This window comes from Lipotes vexillifer, unplaced genomic scaffold, assembly GCF_000442215.2.
Source record: "Lipotes vexillifer unplaced genomic scaffold, Lipotes_vexillifer_v1.1 scaffold231, whole genome shotgun sequence".
Taxonomy (NCBI): domain Eukaryota; kingdom Metazoa; phylum Chordata; class Mammalia; order Artiodactyla; family Lipotidae; genus Lipotes; species Lipotes vexillifer.
The window spans coordinates 3,275,137-3,281,322 of NW_006791822.1; the positions used below are offsets into that span (position 1 = coordinate 3,275,137).

General features: G+C 43.5%; 1 protein-coding gene and 1 pseudogene across 3 annotated transcripts in view; both read right to left on the reverse strand.

Moving 5' to 3' along the window:
* The window catches only part of SYNPO2 (synaptopodin 2), a 170,840-nt gene that overhangs the window by 100,804 nt on the left and 63,850 nt on the right, over window positions 1–6,186 (reverse strand). The window lies entirely within an intron of this gene.
* LOC103076850 (ran-specific GTPase-activating protein pseudogene) lies at window positions 5,444–6,059 on the reverse strand (annotated as a pseudogene).

The following is a 6,186-nucleotide window of genomic DNA, read 5'->3' on the forward strand; positions in this document are numbered from 1 at the left end:
TCCTTTATAAATTGACTGTCTTCCATCACTCCGTGATTGAGGCTTCAGAAACTTTTTCTTTTGCTTTCCTAATCAGGTTTTCTCTATTTCCTTTGCTGACTCTTCTTTCTCCTCTATTCCTAACGGTAGGTTCTCTCAGGGCAAAATTTTGGCTTTTCTCTCTGAAAGCAATCCCTCAGTGGGCTTCTCTGCTCTCAGGGATTCAGCCATTGCTTCTACGTGGATTCTTCAAATCTACAACCACATTAACAACTGGTTGCCAGTCATCCACTACATGAAAGCCTGCTCTGTCTTCAAAACAATAGATTCAAAAGTAAAATTACATCTTTTCTACAAACAAGGCCCTAGCTTCTTATTCTGTCAGTGGAGTTAAGACTTAAATGAAGGTAACATCCAAAGAGCCATATACTAGAAATTGACAAGGGATTAGAAATAAGCCTGCCTTCCTGGTGATTCACTGCATCACTTTTGGGACCAAACATTTTATGGGTTACTTAATTATCCTCTATTGCTTTACATTTGTGTGTCAGTGATTTGATGAATATTTATTAAGCACTTACTCTGTGCCAGGTGCTGCTCTAGATGCAGGCAAACAGCAGTGAACATGAAAGACCCTAAAGGACTTTGCAATTTTAGAGGGAAGAAGCCAATGATAAACTCATAAAAATATAAAATAAAGTACCAATAAGAGCAATATAGAGGGTAAAAACAGGCTAATGCGACAGAGCAGGGATAGGATGGGGTAGAGGCTGCTTTAGATGGGTGGTGCCTCTCTGAGGAGGTAGTATTAGAATTTACACCTGGATAACGAAGATACAGAAATGCAAAGATGGGATGCAACATACTAGGAAAAGTATGTTGCAATCCAAAGGGAGAGTATATTCAAAGGCTCTGAGATGTGGACAAGCTTAGCATATTTGAGGAAAAGTAGAAGGAAATGAGGCAATAAAAGGCAGGTATCAACTCATGTGGACTCTGTAGGGCATGGTTTTTCAACCTTGGCACTATTGACATTTGAGACCAGATAATTCTTTCTTGTTGGACCCTGTTTTGTGTAGTGCAAGGTGTTTAGCAGCATTCCTGGGCTCTACCCACTAGACTCCAGTAGGCTCTCCCCAGTAGTAGCAACCAAAACATGTCTCCAGAAATTGTCAAATGTCTTTGGCATTGTGAGGGTGAAATAGTCTCCAGTTGAGAACCACTGCTGTAGGCCAAGATAAGAAATTTGGATATTATCCTAAGTGCAGTGGGAAGCTATTAGAACATCTTAGGCAGAGAGTGATAAGAAATGAGTTGCACTGTAAGACGTTTACGCTGGCTTTTGTGGAAGGAGACAAGAGTAGGGACAGGGAAGAAATCAGAAAGCTACAGCATAAGCTTAGGTCAGACACAATGGACTGAAATGGTAGCCAAGAGGATTCATCTAGGAATTAGGTAGAGGGGGTTGAAAGGAAGAAAAGAATCAAGCGTGATGCTTAGGTTCTTTGCTGGAGCCATGGAGTAGTTGGACCTAAGCCTTAAGCCTGAGATGGTGGTGCCATTTATTGACAGGGAAGACTAGGAAACAGAGTGGTGGGTGCAGGAGATAGAAATCAAGAATTCTGTTGGCCATACTAAGTTTGAGATGTCTATTAGGTATCCAAGTGCAGATGTGAAACAGGCAGTTAGATACATGAGTGTGGCACCTCATGAGGAGGTGTCAGGATTGGAGGACAGTCAGGACAGAGGACAGTCAGGATTGGAGATTTAAATTTATAGATGGAATTTGAAGATGAGAACTAGATGGGATTCCTAGTGCATTAACTTCCTGTGGATGATATAACGAACTGAGTACACACTGGTGACTTAACACAACAAAAAATGTATTCTTTCACAGTCCGGAGGTCAGAAGTCCAAAATCAAGGTGTCTGTAGGGGCTGTACTCCCTCTGGAGACTCTAGGGGAGAATCCATTCCTCACTTTTTCTAGCTGCCGGTGGCTGTCAGCAATCCTTGACTGCGGCCTTTTGGCCACACCTCTCCAAGCTCTACCTCTTTGGTCACAATGCCTCCTCTTCTGTCTGCCAAATCTCCCCTGTGTTTCTCTTATGAGGACATTTGTCATTGGATTTAGGGCCCACCTGAATAATCCAGGATGATCTCTTCATCTCAAATTCCTTAATTTAATTACATCTGCAAAGATCCCTTTTCCAAAATCAGGTAACACTCACAAATTCTGGGAATTAGGATGGTGACATATCTCTTTGGGGCCACCAGTCAACCCACTACACCTAGGGAGAGAGTACAGATAGAGAAGACAAAAAAGGCTTGCTCCAAGGCTGGCACTCAGCGCCTTGGAGACTCCAACACACAGAAGTTAGTAGAGGATGAAGAGCTAGGAAAGAACAGCCAGACAGTGCAGGGGCCACAGACGACTAGAGCGAGAGCCTGGGGTTCCTGTTTCTTTTCTCTCTCTCACGTTTCTTTGCACCATATTTGTCCCAGAATAACTTTGAAAGATACTCCTTGAATTGAAATGAATGTTTACAGTGATCTTCTTAAAAAGCACATTGTTCAGGCCATTAAACTTCTTTGAGCTTGTTGGAAAAACTCAGGGGTAATCATCCACACGTTTATTGCTTTAGGTGAGCACATGGAAAAAAGAGAGAGAAAAAAACCGTTTTATTTTGTGCCAAGTTTTTACTATAAAAGTAACCATCACTCTTCTTTTAATTCTTTATTCCCAAGGCACAAAGGACTAACATTTGAAACCTATTTAGCAAATTCTTTGAAACTTGTAGCAAACTTCCAAAGTTAAATTTAGGATTCAAACCTCTGTGATTGGTCAGTGAAGTGAAAGGGACGGAGAGTAATGATTCAAAGAAACTGCTTTCCTCTGATGTCCTGATATGGTAACGGAAAATATATCTTCACTCCGGGGAAAAATATATTCATTGTCTTTTCATAAAAATAATAGATTCAGTGTTACCAGTAACTTTAGAGTCAATACTTCTCAGCTTTACATACTAATGAACAAATATATCCTAAAACCCGTTGAATAGAAATATATCATGTAGGATCAAAATGTCATCTGTATTACAATGTAAAAATTGGTAACCTGGAGAAATACATTTTAAATCAGAGTAAAATGAACGAATGGCATCAGAATGCAGGAACACTAGTCCTTCCCCCGCACCCCCAGGTGTGGCTCTCTTACTGGATGGCAGGGTACTCTAGGTCCTACCTCTCAAAAACTCTAGGGGGAGCAATCTGAGGGAAAGTGTCAACTTTTCTTCTAGTCATCTTCCTTCTAGAAGGAAAACGATGACTGAAGCAGTCTGTTTCCTGAGATGATTGAAGACTGCAAGAGGAGGCTTGAAGAATTCTCTATAGTTTCCCTGGGCTCACAGAACTGTGGACAAGTTGTAGGGCAGAGCTATTCAGGATCCTCATCCCCTCCACTGGAGATGGATTCAGAACTTGCAGTCTTGTACTTTTGACCCTCTCCTCCATCTCCCACCCTCACTCCTACCTGCCACAGGGTCTAAGGGGTAAACAAAACTATATAAGGCTGAGTTCTGCTTGTCTAGGGCCTTACACCTCCCAATCAAGTACAAAATCTACTAAGTAATGGACCAGTCAATTAACTTGGTGTACGAAGTTGAAGACAAGTGCACTTTATCCTTAAAATCGGAGGATTTAAAGTAATATGACATGTCTGAACATCTTTGAGATCACCTCCCACCACCCCCACTACCATACATGCACCACATATATCCAAACCAATATTCTGATCTGAATAAGCATTTGGATGGTAATGTCAACTAATGGAAACAAACAAACCACATTTTTTTTGAGATGCAGAAAGGATGAAAACAATGCCTACTATTCGAGAACACTAAGAGTAAATTGAAAAGTGCCTTGAAAAATAGAAGTTAAAGCAGGAAAAGTGTCAAGGAATTGCTGAAGCTAAGAAATGATGCACGACTTGCCAAAAGTCGAAAGTTCAACAAGCAGTTCTTTGATGTGACTAGAGAATTAACTCATCTCTGCATTGTGTTCACTACATAAGTGGAGGGGTATTTTGGCAAGAAAAGTGGCAGCAGATTCTTGGCTTTTCCCATCAGGCTCTGACAGCAGTGAGCAGCCCTGGGTTCCAGTGCAGACTCTGTGACCTTCCCCTGTTGTGACTGAAATAAGTCCTTGTCCCCTTCTGAGGCCCTCTTTCTCCATCAAAATAGGAGCAATAACGAACACACACACATTTGAAGGTTTGTTGTAAGGATAACATGTATTAGCAGATACGAAAGTGCTTTGAAAAAGTTTAAAGTTGCAAGTCATTTTATCATGTAGTAAAGGGAATCAGGATTGAGACTTTTCTGACACTACTCAGTCCTCGTAGGACTAGGATAATCACCATTGTTTCCATCAGACCTCCTCAGATAGTACTTAGAGTAGCTACCATGTATTTGGTGTCACATGAACAGAGCATTTAACAATAATCTTTGATATAGGGTTATTACTTCCATCTTCACAGATGACAAAAATAAAGTCCAGAGGGATTAAATGGCTTTCCAAACCACAATTCTGATAAACGGAGGAGCTGGGATTTGAATCCAGATCCGATTCCCAGGCACATTCTCTTACATACTAGGTCACACAGAATGAAGACCAGAGAGATGTGAAACATGGCCCCCAATTGCATGGGTGGGTGTATTGATGGACCCCAGCCTACCTATTCTGTTCACTAATTCTCAAGAGCCTTTCAAGTCAGCAGCATCCACTAGGTCCCTGACATGGAAGATCACAGGGAACTTCCCTTGGGAGGTGACTCCTGTGTTTGCAGGGAATGGTTTTTCCAAACAAAGATCCCAGTTTCAAAGACCTTTGCCAGGACACTATTTGGACCTATTGTGAGTGAGTTCATAAGCTTTTTATCACCATGTTATCTTCCTGCATCTATTCTCCATGTACCTAAAGAAAAGGAATAAGATCACCCAAACTCTATGGTTTAGAAACCATTTTATTTTACTGTGAGTTACACTTGCTTCCACCTCTCCCACCAAGCTTCCTCCCTGTTGTTTTATTATGAGTGCTCAATAAGCATTATTGATTGACTGGGTGTCTAAGTAGGGACTGATTTACTCAATAAGGAATTTTTTTTTCCAAGTTCAACAAATGTGTTGTTTATTTGCTATTCTGATGACTATAGATAAATGTTTCCTCTATGGAAAAGAAAGTTAGCACAGTACATTCTCACGACTGGGTAACGGATTTTCTGAAGTCGTTTTCATTAGGGCAAAAACTTAGAAAAAAACAACCTGAATATTGGAGGCCAGTACTTTATATAAAGTCCCTTGTAAAAACAAAACAGAATAAAAACAAACCAAAAAGAAGAGGGCAGGGCAAAATTTAAAAAAAGAAAAAGGGAAAAGACAGGGAGAAAGGACACAACGGGAGCCGACTCATTGCTCCTCCTCAGCCACCTCCTTGGTCTCGTCCTCGGGCTCCCTGCCCTCCTTCACCGAAAGAGCTTCTAGCTTCTCGGCTACTTTCTCGGCACTGTCATTTTTGCCAGATCCTTTCTTTTCTCTCTCTTCAGTCTCTTTCCTGCATTCTTCAAACTTCGAATTTCTGTGCGTTCTCGGCGTTAAGGAAGCGTATGGCCGGCAGCTCCTGCTTGGGGCGCTGGCCGGCGAAGTCGGCGTGGGTAGTCCAGACCCAGGCGCGGTCACTGCCCGCGTTCGGCTTCAGCTCCACCACCGGGGTGATGCAGTGGTTGGCGCAGGTCTGGAGGGTCTCGTCCCTGCGCGTGAGGAAGCGGATGGTCCCCTTCTCCTCGTGCTTCAGCAGCTTGACTTGCCCTGTACCCAGCTCCTTCCCCTCCGGGAGGTCGTTCTCCGAAGCGAACCTGCACAGCTTCGCCCGCATTTGAAAAAGCTCCTCTTCATCTTCTTCCAGCGTTTTAATTTCTTGCTCAGGAAGAGAAACTATGGGCGCAAGCTGGGGGTCATGGTTGGACTCGTCGGCATTCTCGGTGAACGTGTCGTGCTCCTCGTGGGTGTCCTTGGCGGCCGCCATGGGCGCGGCAGCGGCGGCGGCGGCGGCTCGGCTGGCTCCGTGGTCGCGGGCTCCGCAGCCTCTCGGCGGCCAGTCGCAGCTCCCGCCTCCGCATCTGGCGCCGGCGCCTCCCTCCCGCCCGCTCTTC